The sequence below is a fragment of the Mus musculus genome, chromosome 17 (assembly GCF_000001635.26).
Source record: "Mus musculus strain C57BL/6J chromosome 17, GRCm38.p6 C57BL/6J".
Taxonomy (NCBI): Eukaryota; Metazoa; Chordata; class Mammalia; order Rodentia; family Muridae; genus Mus; species Mus musculus.
Window position 1 is genome coordinate 18,598,823 of NC_000083.6, and position 13,051 is coordinate 18,611,873.

Below are 13,051 nucleotides of genomic sequence, written 5' to 3' on the forward strand. Positions count from 1 at the left end.
TTTAAATTTAGTTGATTATACATATATTATGTAGTATTTACCTATCTGGTGCATCAACTCATTTGAGAATTCCTGGTAACAGAACTTGTTCTTGTTGAATTTTATTTTTTTAATTTAAATTATTCATTTGATTTTTAGTCATTCAATTTTCTCTAACCTAATTTTCTGTACACTTGTATAAAATACTCAATTATATTTCAAAATCACTTATAGCTTTCTATTTTATTATGACCCATTCCTCCATGATTCATTTTTATTTTGTACAAATAATGTACATTATACTTAAAATAATATTTTTTCTGTCCCCAGGGTTATATGAAAGAAACCAAATATAAAATGGATAGTACAACAACATAGGACTTTTTGTCATGGTCTATCTTTCTCTAATCACTATATCCTTTGTAACTTCCATATTTGTCTAATGGCCAGCTCAAGTAGAGGGACTGTATGTCTTCATTGGAAATCTATTTAAGTCTTCCCACTAGCACAAATAACATGAGGGAAACATATACCTAACATATTACTAAGGTAACAGTGGCACACCCATTGGCAAACTCATATATAATGGGAAGAGTGAAAATCAAATAGACAACACAGCTGTTTCACAAAGACCTTATTTATTAGACCTCCATGTTAAGATCATGATCAACTGCTTTTTCAATAGTTTTCTGAATCTCTACCTATTGCAGGCTGTAGAGAGGCTTTCGTTATTTGTACACCTTGGAGATATTAGATTGAAGTAAAATTTCTTCAGAATCATTTATGGCACATTACATGTGTATTTTCATAAGCCTCCCCAAGAATTTCTTAAGTATACTACCTACCCTGCTTTTGAGTAGCCTTATCTGGGTCTACTTGAAGATAACCTTGCATTGTAGAGGTTATGAAACACATAGATATGACATAGATCACCCTGTTATGAAATGGTTTAAAGCTATATTTAGAAAATGTGCTTTGGAATTAACAAAGGAGAAAAAAATCCCAATGAAGTAAACGTTGAAAAAGTAAAAAGGATTAAGTGGGCAAAAGAATGTGGAACAGGATCAAATTAAAAGCCTTTTCTTACAATGCACTCAGGCAATTTCATGGCATATGAGATTGTGTTTTTACCTAAGGTATGTTTCCCCATAAAATAAAAATACACCAACAAAGTTAAAATGTCTGGCATTTATATTTCTTTCACAGTGCTTATTCTGATAGAAAGAGAAAGACTGGATGAATGAAAAAAAAAAAAGAAAAACAAAAACCAAAACAAAACAAAAAAAACGATCAAAAACTCAGGACTTCTCTTGTTTGTGGAAGTTAGGTTACAAAAGGCCACTGTGGTGTCTAATGACCAAAGAACAACAGAAGACCAATATTAAACAAATGAAGTTTTATCAAGATATAAAAAATAAATATTGCATTGTACCAGTATTTCAAAATAATTACAGTAAGATTGGCCTTAAGGTATTCTCATACCCAAATGACAATTAGTACATTGGACATTAAAAATTGATAACACAGCAATTGGAACATAAAAGGTTACCATGCTAGCTTGTATGTTGTATTTATGTCTACTGCCCTTGAAACCTCAACAGCTGCCAGCCTGAGAATCGGCTGTCATGTCTTGGGAAAACATCTATCTTGATTCTATTTTTAAAATTAAATATTAATTTACAACCAAAAAGTTGGCCCCCTATTGTTCTCTTTTTTCAGATTTCTTCAATTCATTCCCATCTTCTTTACCTTGAAGATAGTGCTCATCCTGCCCCAGGCCTTTCTCTTTCTTTGGGCATAAAGTCTCTAAAATTTTAGGATCCTCCTCTCTCATTGAGGCCACACAGTGCTGTCTTCTGCTACATTTTGGTGTGGGGTCTCAGACCAAGCAGTGTAAGCTCATATCTTCAAACACAAATTTATATGAATAATAATGACAAAGATTGGTGCCCATTAATGGAATCGATTCCAAGTTGTGCCTTCCTTGTTCAACCTTTCTTCACTCTGTGCACAGATTTTGTTCTTGCCAAGGAAAGGAATGTCATGCCTTGACAAAATATGCCAAAATAGTTTTAAGTAAGTGTTAAGATATATTTGTTAAGGGGATACAGTTATAAAAGATTATTCTGCTCTTTCATGATTTATTAATAATGACTAAACATATGACTTAGGACATCATTAAAAATTAAAAATAACTGTGTTCAATCATAATTTATAAATAATGACTATAAGTATATACTTTTGGCCAAGATAAAGTCAGAAAACATGTGTTAGTGCAAAAATGACACACTATATGTTTTGGGAGAAAAGTGAATCAGTTGCTGGGGGTAGCCTCTCCGAAAACAATATGCTCATGTCTGCAAGTATAAGAGAATATCATCAGTAGCTCCATGGATTGGTGCTTACCCATAGGACAGCTCTCAAATTCGGCTGTTTATATGATGGTCAGTCCCTTAATTTCTGTTCCACCCCCCCCCATGCCTTCATTTCTTATAGAAAGATGTAATTTGGCTTGAAATTATCTGGATTCCTTCATGAGAATAAGAGGTAGCCTCTTCCGGTTCCATATCTCCAATAGAGTGAGCACATATAAGGTAACCCCACTGATCCTTGAGTGCTTCCATTATCCCAGGTCTTTGTTGTTTCCTAGTGATTCCCCCTTGTCACCTCCTCAATCCCATTAGTTGCAGATTTCAAGTCATTTTCATGGTCAATTAATCATCTCACCTAGTCTTTCTTTTTTTTTTTTTTTTTTCCTGTTTCTCAGTCCATTTATCTATAAGTCTTTGCATTTTGACCAAGAGAATACTTTAAAGTATCCTTTTAGCATTATGGCTCATGTATCTTTTTTTTTTTTTTTCCATTTTTTATTAGGTATTTAGCTCATTTACATTTCCAATGCTATACCAAAAGTCCCCCTTACCCACCCACCCCCACTCCCCTACCCACCCACTCCCCCTCTTTGGCCCTGGCGTTCCCCTGTACCGGGGCACACAAAGTCTGTGTGTCCAATGGGCCTCTCTTTCCAGTGATGGCCGACTAGGCCATCTTTTGATACATATGCAGCTAGAGTCAAGAGCTCAGGGGTACTGGTTAGTTCATAATGTTGTTCCACCTATAGGGTTGAAGATCCCTTTAGCTCCTTGGGTACTTTCTCTAGCTCCTCCATTGGGAGCCCTGTGATCCATCCATTAGCTGACTGTGAGCATCCACTTCTGTGTTTGCTAGGCCCCGGCATAGTCTCACAAGAGACAGCTACATCTGGGTCCTTTCGATAAAATCTTGCTAGTATATGCAATGGTGTCAGCGTTTGGATGCTGATTATGGGGTGGATCCCTGGATATGGCAGTCTCTACATGGTCCATCCTTTCATCTCAGCTCCAAACTTTGTTTCTGTAACTCCTTCCATGGGTGTTTTGTTCCCACTTCTAAGGAGGGGCATAGTGTCCACACTTCAGTCTTCATTTTTCTTGAGTTTCATGTGTTTAGGAAATTGTATCTTATATCGTGGGTATCCTAGGTTTTGGGCTAGTATCCACTTATCAGTGAGTACATATTGTGTGAGTTCCTTTGTGATTGTGTTACCTCACTCAGGATGATGCTCTCCAGGTCCATCCATTTGGCTAGGAATTTCATAAATTCATTCTTTTTAATAGCTGAGTAGTACTCCATTGTGTAGATGTACCACATTTTCTGTATCCATTCCTCTGTTGAGGGGCATCTGGGTTCTTTCCAGTTTCTGGCTATTATAAATAAGGCTGCTATGAACATAGTGGAGCATGTGTCCTTCTTACCAGTTGGGGCTTCTTCTGGATATATGCCCAGGAGAGGTATTGCTGGATCCTCCGGTAGTACTATGTCCAATTTTCTGAGGAACCGCCAGACTGATTTCCAGAGTGGTTGTACAAGCCTGCAATCCCACCAACAATGGAGGAGTGTTCCTCTTTCTCCACATCCTCGCCAGCATCTGCTGTCACCTGAATTTTTGATCTTAGCCATTCTCACTGGTGTGAGGTGGAATCTCAGGGTTGTTTTGATTTGCATTTCCCTGATGATTAAGGATGTTGAACATTTTTTCAGGTGCTTCTCTGCCATTCGGTATTCCTCAGGTGAGAATTCTTTGTTCAGTTCTGAGCCCCATTTTTTAAGGGGGTTATTTGATTTTCTGAGGTCCACCTTCTTGAGTTCTTTATATATGTTGGATATTAGTCCCCTATCTGATTTAGGATAGGTAAAGATCCTTTCCCAGTCTGTTGGTGGTCTTTTTGTCTTATAGACAGTGTCTTTTGCCTTGCAGAAACTTTGGAGTTTCATTAGGTCCCATTTGTCAATTCTCGATCTTACAGCACAAGCCATTGCTGTTCTGTTCAGGAATTTTTCCCCTGTGCCCATATCTTCAAGGCTTTTCCCCACTTTCTCCTCTATAAGTTTCAGTGTCTCTGGTTTTATGTGAAGTTCCTTGATCCACTTAGATTTGACCTTAGTACAAGGAGATAAGTATGGATCGATTCGCATTCTTCTACATGATAACAACCAGTTGTGCCAGCACCAATTATTGAAAATGCTGTCTTTCTTCCACTGGATGGTTTTGGCTCCCTTGTCGAAGATCAAGTGACCATAGGTGTGTGGGTTCATTTCTGGGTCTTCAATTCTATTCCATTGGTCCACATGTCTGTCTCTATACCAGTACCATGCAGTTTTTATCACAATTGCTCTGTAGTAAAGCTTTAGGTCAGGCATGGTGATTCCACCAGAGGTTCTTTTATCCTTGAGAAGAGTTTTTGCTATCCTCGGTTTTCTGTTATTCCAGATGAATTTGCAAATTGCTCCTTCTAATTCGTTGAAGAATTGAGTTGGAATTTTAATGGGGATTGCATTGAATCTGTAGATTGCTTTTGGCAAGATAGCCATTTTTACAATGTTGGTCCTGCCAATCCATGAGCATGGGAGATCTTTCCATCTTCTGAGATCTTCTTTAATTTCTTTCTTCAGGGACTTGAAGTTTTTATCATACAGATCTTTCACTTCCTTCGTTAGAGTCACGCCGAGATATTTTATATTATTTGTGGCTATTGAGAAGGGTGTTGTTTCCCTAATTTCTTTCTCAGCCTGTTTATTCTTTGTATAGAGAAAGGCCATTGACTTGTTTGAGTTAATTTTATATCCAGCTACTTCACCGAAGCTGTTTATCAGGTTTAGGAGTTCTCTGTTGGAATTTTTAGGGTCACTTATATATACTATCATATCATCTGCAAAAAGTGATATTTTGACTTCCTCTTTTCCAATTTGTATCCCCTTGATCTCCTTTTGTTGTCGAATTGCTCTGGCTAATACTTCAAGTACTATGTTGAAAAGGTAGGGAGAAAGTGGGCAGCCTTGTCTAGTCCCTGATTTTAGTGGGATTGCTTCCAGCTTCTCTCCATTTACTTTGATGTTGGCTACTGGTTTGCTGTAGATTGCTTTTATCATGTTTAGGTATTGGCCTTGAATTCCTGATCTTTCCAGAACTTTTATCATGAATGGGTGTTGGATCTTGTCAAATGCTTTTTCTGCATCTAACGAGATGATCATGTGGTTTTTGTCTTTGAGTTTGTTTATATAATGGATTACATTGATGGATTTTCGTATATTAAACCATCCCTGCATCCCTGGAATAAAACCTACTTGGTCAGGATGGATGATTGCTTTAATGTGTTCTTGGATTCGGTTAGCGAGAATTTTATTAAGGATTTTTGCATCGATGTTCATAAGAGAAATTGGTCTGAAGTTCTCTATCTTTGTTGGATCTTTCTGTGGTTTAGGTATCAGAGTAATAGTGGCTTCATAAAATGAGTTGGGTAGAATACCTTCTACTTCTATCTTGTGAAAAAGTTTGTGCAGAACTGGAGTTAGATCTTCTTTGAAGGTCTGATAGAACTCTGCACTAAACCCATCTGGTCCTGGGCTTTTTTTGGCTGGGAGACTATTAATAACTGCTTCTATTTCTTTAGGGGATATGGGACTGTTTAGAAGGTCAACTTGATCCTGATTCAACTTTGGTACCTGGTATCTGTCCAGAAATTTGTCCATTTCGTCCAGGTTTTCCAGTTTTGTTGAGTATAGCCTTTTGTAGAAGGATCTGATGGTGTTTTGGATTTCTTCAGGATCTGTTGTTATGTCTCCCTTTTCATTTCTGATTTTGTTAATTAGGATTTTGTCCCTGTGCCCTTTAGTGAGTCTAGCTAAGGGTTTATCTATCTTGTTGATTTTCTCAAAGAACCAACTCCTCGTTTGGTTAATTCTTTGAATAGTTCTTCTTGTTTCCACTTGGTTGATTTCACCCCTGAGTTTGATTATTTCCTGCCGTCTACTCCTCTTGGGTGAATTTGCTTCCTTTTTTTCTAGAGCTTTTAGATGTGTTGTCAAGCTGCTAGTATGTGCTCTCTCCCGTTTTTTCTTGAAGGCACTCATAGCTATGAGTTTCCCTCTTAGAAATGCTTTCATTGTGTCCCAAAGGTTTGGGTACGTCGTGGCTTCATTTTCATTAAACTCTAAAAAGTCTTTAATTTCTTTCTTTATTCCTTCCTTGACCAAGGTATCATTGAGAAGAGTGTTGTCCAGTTTCCATGTGAATGTTGGCTTTCTGTTATTTATTTTGTTATTGAAGATCAGCCTTAGTGCATGGTGATCTGATAGGATACATGGGACAATTTCAATATTTTTGAATCTGTTGAGGCCTGATTTGTGACCTATTATGTGGTCAATTTTGGAGAAGGTACCATGAGGTGCTGAGAAGAAGGTATATCCTTTTGTTTTAGGGTAAAATGTTCTGTAGATATCTGTCAGATCCATTTGTTTCATCACTTCTGTTAGTTTCAGTGTGTCCCTGTTTAGTTTCTGTTTCCATGATCTGTCCATTGGTGAAAGTGGTGTGTTGAAGTCTCCCACTATTATTGTGTGAGGCGCAATGTGTGCTTTGAGCTTTACTAAAGTTTCTTTAGTGAATGTGGCTGCTCTTGTATTTGGAGCATAGATATTCAGAATTGAGAGTTCCTCTTGGAGGATTTTACCTTTGATGAGAATGAAGTGTCCCTCCTTGTCTTTTTTGATGACTTTGGGTTGGAAGTCAATCTTATCAGATATTAGGATGGCTACTCCTGCTTGTTTCTTCATACCATTTGCTTGGAAAATTGTTTTCCAGCCTTTCATTCTGAGGTAGTGTCTATCTTTTTCTCTGAGATGAGTTTCCTGTAAGCAGCAAAATGTTGGGTCTTGTTTGTGTAGCCAGTTTGTTAGTCTATGTCTTTTTATTGGCGAGTTGAGACCATTGATGTTAAGAGATATTAAGGAAAAGTAATTGTTGCTTCCTGTTATTTTAGTTGTTAAAGGTGGCATTCTGTTCTTGTGGCTGTCTTCTTTTAGGTTTGTTGAGGGATTACCTTCTTGTTTTTTCTAGGGCGTTGTTCCCGTTCTTGTATTGTTTTTTTTCTGTTATTATCCTTTGAAGGGCTGGATTCGTGGAGAGATAATGCGTGAATTTGGTTTTGTCGTGGAATACTTTGGTTTCTCCCTCTATGATAATTGAGAGTTTGGCTGGGTATAGTAGCCTGGGCTGCAGTTTGTGTTCTCTTAGTGTCTGTATAACATCTGTCCAGGCTCTTCTGGCTTTCATAGTCTCTGGTGAAAAATCTGGTGTAATTCTGATAGGCTTGCCTTTATATGTTACTTGACCTTTTTCCCTTACTGCTTTTAGTATTCTATCTTTATTTAGTGCATTTGATGTTCTGATTATTATGTGTCGGGAGGAATTTCTTTTCTGGTCCAGTCTATTTGGAGTTCTGTAGGCTTCTTGTATGTTCATATGCATCTCATTCTTTAGATTTGGGAAGTTTTCTTCAATAATTTTGTTGAAGATGTTTGCTGGACCTTTGAGTTGAAAATCTTCATTCTCATCCACTCCTATTATCCGTACGTTTGGTCTTCTTATTGTGTCCTGGATTTCCTGGATATTTTGAGTTAGGATCTTTTTGCATTTTCCATTTTCTTTGATTGTTGTGCCGATGTTCTCTATGGAATCTTCTGCACCTGAGATTCTCTCTTCCATCTCTTGTATTCTGTTGCTGATGCTCAAATCTATGGTTCCAGATTTCTTTCCTAGGGTTTCTATCTCTAGTGTTGCCTCGCTTTGAGTTTTCTTTATTGTGTCTACTTCCCTTTTTAGGTCTAGTATGGTTTTGTTCATTTCCATCACCTGTTTGTATGTTTTTTCCTCTTTTTCTGTAAGGACTTCTACCTGTTTGATTGTGTTTTCCTGTTTTTCTTTAAGGACTTGTAACTCTTTAGCAGTGTTCTCCTGTATTTCTTTAAGTGATTTATTAAAGTCCTTCTTGATGTCCTCTACCATCATCATGAGATATGCTTTTAAATCTAGGTCTAGGTTCTCAGGTGTGTTGGGGTTCCCTGGACTGGGCGAAGTGGGTGTGCTGGGTTCTGGTGATGGTGAGTGGTCTTGGTTCCTGTTAGTAAGATTCCTCCGTTTACCTTTCGCCATCTGGTAATCTCTGGAGTTAGTAGTTATAGTTGACTCTGTTTAGAGAGTGTTCTTCTGGTGATTCTGTTACCGTCTATCAGCAGACCTGGGAGACAGATTCTCTCCTCTGAGTTTCAGTGCTCAGAGCACTCTCTGCTGGCAAGCTCTCTTACAGGGAAGGTGCGCAGATATCTTGTATTTGGACCTCCTCCTGGCCGAAGAAGAAGGCCCAAAACAGGACCTTTCTCAGACACTGTGTTGCTTTGGCAGTTCCTAGGTGGTACAGACTCTCACCTAAGCAGACTAAATTCCTAAGTTCCTTGGAGTCCCGGGACCAAGATGGCGACCGCTGCTGCTGTGGCTTAGGCCACCTCCCCTGCCGGGTGGGCACCTGTCCTCAGGTCCGGAAGGTGGCCGGCTGTCCCCGGCCCACACAGGGTGCTGCCTCAGCGCCTCTGTGCTTCTGCCTGTTCCAGAAGCTGTCAGGTTCTCTGGCGCACCCTCTCACCTGTTCAGACTAATTTCCTAAGTTCGGCGGGTCTCGGACCAAGATGGCGACCGCTGCTGCTGTGGCTTAGGCCGCCTCCCCAGCCGGACGGGCACCTGTCCTCCGGTCCGGACGGTGGCTGGCTGTCCCCGGCCCACAAAGGGTGCTGCCTCAGCGCCTCTGTGCTTCCGCCTGTTCCAGAAGCTGTCAGGTTCTCTGGCGCACCCTCTCACCTGTTCAGACTAATTCCCTAAGTTCGGCGGGTCCCGGACCAAGATCACCACCTAGTCTTTCACATACCTGATTATGCAACCTTCTTTCTCCTCCCAATATCCTCTTTGTTGTGCTCTGAACGTTCACCCCAGGCAGATTACTCACCCAGATTCAGTCACCTACAGCCATGCAGTGGTGTAGATTGGGGTCTCTTATGGAAAAATAGGAGATAGGATTGCAGGAACCAATGGTATTGGAACTAGACAGGAAGATCAATGGAGTCAACAAACCTTGACACATGGGGCTCTCAGAGAATGAGCCACAAAGTAAAGTACACGCAGGGGCTTAAAGTAGGCCTCCCTGCACATGTGTAGCAGATGTGCATCTTGGTGTTCACATGTTTAGGAACAATGGGTACAAAAGTTTTTGCCTATGTATGGGAAATGTTCTTGTTGGGCTGTCTTGTCTGGCCTGACAGAGACTTGAAGTGCTCTGGTGAGAACATAGCCTGGGTGCCCAAACCTGTGCTTAGAGAAGTGGAGGGTGAGAGTGAGAGATATTGTGTGAGAGGGTAACTGGGAAGGGGCAGTGAGCAGTATCTAAAGTGTATAATTAAAAATTAAAACAAGATAAATAAAAAAGACTGATAAAATGAAATAAAATAAAACAAAAAAGGAACAGATCTCTACACACAGAGTTTCATATAACTAAACTAAAAAGGAACTTTGATTGTCAGGGAGTCAGGACTACAAGATTCTCCTAAATATTTTGTCTAACTCACTTCTTTCTTTCATCCGTATAACCTCTCCTCTGCAAATTACTGTCAGCTACTGATGTTTGCCCCAAGCACAACATTCTCTCAAAACATTCTAAATTGTGATGTTCATATTTACACATAGATCTTGTTTCCTGCAATCATAAAGGAATATATCTCAGCAACAAATGCAGTTCATTAAAGAAAACCACAGTCATCAAAAACTCAGTATTTTGAAGATCAAATTAATACTGATGTATTTGCAACATACTAAGAAACAAAGGCTCAGGGTTAGTTGGTAAAAAGTGGGAGAAAATTTTAAGAGCCATGAAACCAGAATGTCTGGTAAGAGTTTCTATCTCTGAACAGGAATCAGTTACCTGTAAAATTATATAAAATATCACCAACATGACTGTCAATGTATGTCGAGAAACTGAGCAGCAATATATACAAGCTGCTGTCAATGTAGAAAGCTAATGAGACAATATATAAAGTTACAGACCACTAAGTAATGTTCAGAAAGCAATAAGCAGTCATGTTAGGATATTAAACATAAATAGAAGAAAATACATTCTGGTCAAAATTGGATGAAAATAGGCAGCGGTAAAGATTATTGTTCATTAAACCACATATGGTCCCGTCATTTGTGTCTATGTTACTTACTTTCTTTTGGACATGTTTAGAATACTATATTTACTTTCATTTTGACTTGGTTCCTCATGGAGAACTGTTGAGAATCTCAGTACTTAGGATATTTTCTCTGTGGACTTGAATCTGGTAACTTTCCTTTCCTTGGTTTAAGATTTTATTTTGACTTGCCTTTCTCTGACTTTTAACTTTTTAACTTTTAACTTTTAATAACTGAGGACATTTAACATTTCTTTAAGTGTTTCTTGTCCCTTGAGATTTCTCTGGTCAAAATTCTCTGTTTAGATCTGTGTGTGCCCATTTTTAAATTGGGTTATTTGAGTAGATGCTGTTTAATTCATTTAAATCTTTATAATTTTTGGATAATAGCTTCTGTCAAATCTGAGATTGATGAATGTCCCATCACAATCTGGAGTCTTGTGTTTTATACTACTGACAGTGTCCTTTATGTTACAGAAACTTTGGTATTTCATGGTATTCTACTTATCACTTTTTTCTTAGAGGCTGAGCCATTGTTGATTTGTTCAGGAAATTGTCCCCTTTATTAAAGCATTCAACATTTTTTTCTTTTTCTCCTCTATGAGACTTAGTGTATCTTTTGGTTGTTACTGTTGTTGAGGATATTGATCCAGTTGAACTTGAACTTTTTGGAAGCTGAAAAATATGGATCTATTTTCATTTTCCTGTATGCAGACATTCAGTTAGACCAGTATCATTTGTTGATGGTTTTGGTAAATTTATCAAAACCAGATGCTCACAGGTGTGTAGATTTGCTTCTAGGTCTCAGAATCAAATTCATTGGTCAATGTGTCTCTTTTTGTACAAGTATACTTTTGGTTACTATTGCTCTCTAGTGCTGCTTTTCAACAGGGATGCTAATTTTTCACAAGGTTCTATTCTTTTTTCAAGATTGTTTCGGTTACCTGATGTTGTCATTTTTGTTATTCTTGTTGATGTGTTTTCAAAGGATGTTGACAAAATGAATGGTAATCTGCAACTGATGGTGATGAGGATGTAGAGCATCTCTCCAGGAAGTGACATATTCCTGGGACATAAGAGGCACTCAGCAATCAATGGGTATGTCCATGAATGTAATTCACAGTATTGGGTCTATGGACAGTGGAGGTACGTACCACTTACTGTTGCCAGACAGGAAACACAATAGTGTGATAGGGACTCTGATAAACTCACCTATCTGTCATTCCAAAATTTATCCTGTATAAAGGAAATTCAGGGAGATCTAATGGAACAGATCCTGGGGGGCTAGCCAAACAATAACCAGCCCAACTTGAGACCCATCCCTGTTGGTAACAAAATAAAAAGGGGGGTACCTGGCGCCCTGGGGAAGAGTGGAAAGAAAAAGAAGCCCACACCCCACCAGATTTTCCCTATTCTCTGGTCATTTAGGCATGGGAGGGCTGCTATCCACTCATCCTTGGGGGGCATTCCTCTATCCCACTCTTCAGGTGATGTTCAAGGGGCAGCCCTGCCTGAGGAGCCCCCCCCCCTTCCCGGAGCTACTTTGCTAAAGCCACCAATGTTTTGGGAGAGAGGGAAGAGGGAAGAAGTTCCCAACATTGATCAGAGTGTTCACTGGAACTGAAGGAGCAGAGCAGAGACTCTATGGTTTTAGAGATTTATTATGGAAATGCAGGGGGAAGAGAGAAGTTAGAAAGGAGGAAGAGGGGGGAGAGAGAGAGAAGAGAGAGAAGAGAGAAGAAAGAGGAAGACAAAGAGAAAGGGAAGAGGAGAGAGAAGTGAGAGAAGAGAGAGGTGAGAGGACAAAGGAATAAAAGAGTGAGGTGTGGGCTGAACACCCCTTTTTATGGTCTTCACTGTTGCTAGGTCACTGGAAATGAGTTTAGCCTGAAGGTCAGAAGATTGGGCCATTGCTTACATGACTACTGACCATGGTTCTCTTGTGGGGGCTATGGGAGGTGGTACCTTAGGCAGGGGCCGGAATTCCAGAAGCATGAGGGAATACCTACAGTGTTCAGACCTCAGCTCAACTGGAGACCAGCCTGCAATTCCCCACATTTCTTCCTCTTTTTTTATTAGAAAAAAATTTGGCGGGGGTGGGGGGAGGTCACTGATGTGACTGTGTCATTAATTGTGAAAATTTAGAGTGGATGGAAATATCATAAGTCAATATATAGCCTAGAGAAGTAGCAGAACAATGCCAGAGTAGTAAGGAGAGTTAAGGGTAAGAGTTGAGAAGGCAAGAGACTTAGTTTAGAAGGCAAAAGATTGTACCATCAGTCAGTTGTTTCATGGGTAGTACAATTTGAGGGAAAAAACATCCATTTTTGAAGAGCAATCAGTTAATCTATATAGACATTATGCTTTCCTCACTATCATATAACTTTGCCCAAAGTTCAACAGCCATTTGGCTTTAGCAAAAAGATTCCATCTATAGCTGGAAGGTCCCAGGTCTGTTTTCAATAGAGTTTAATACTTGTCT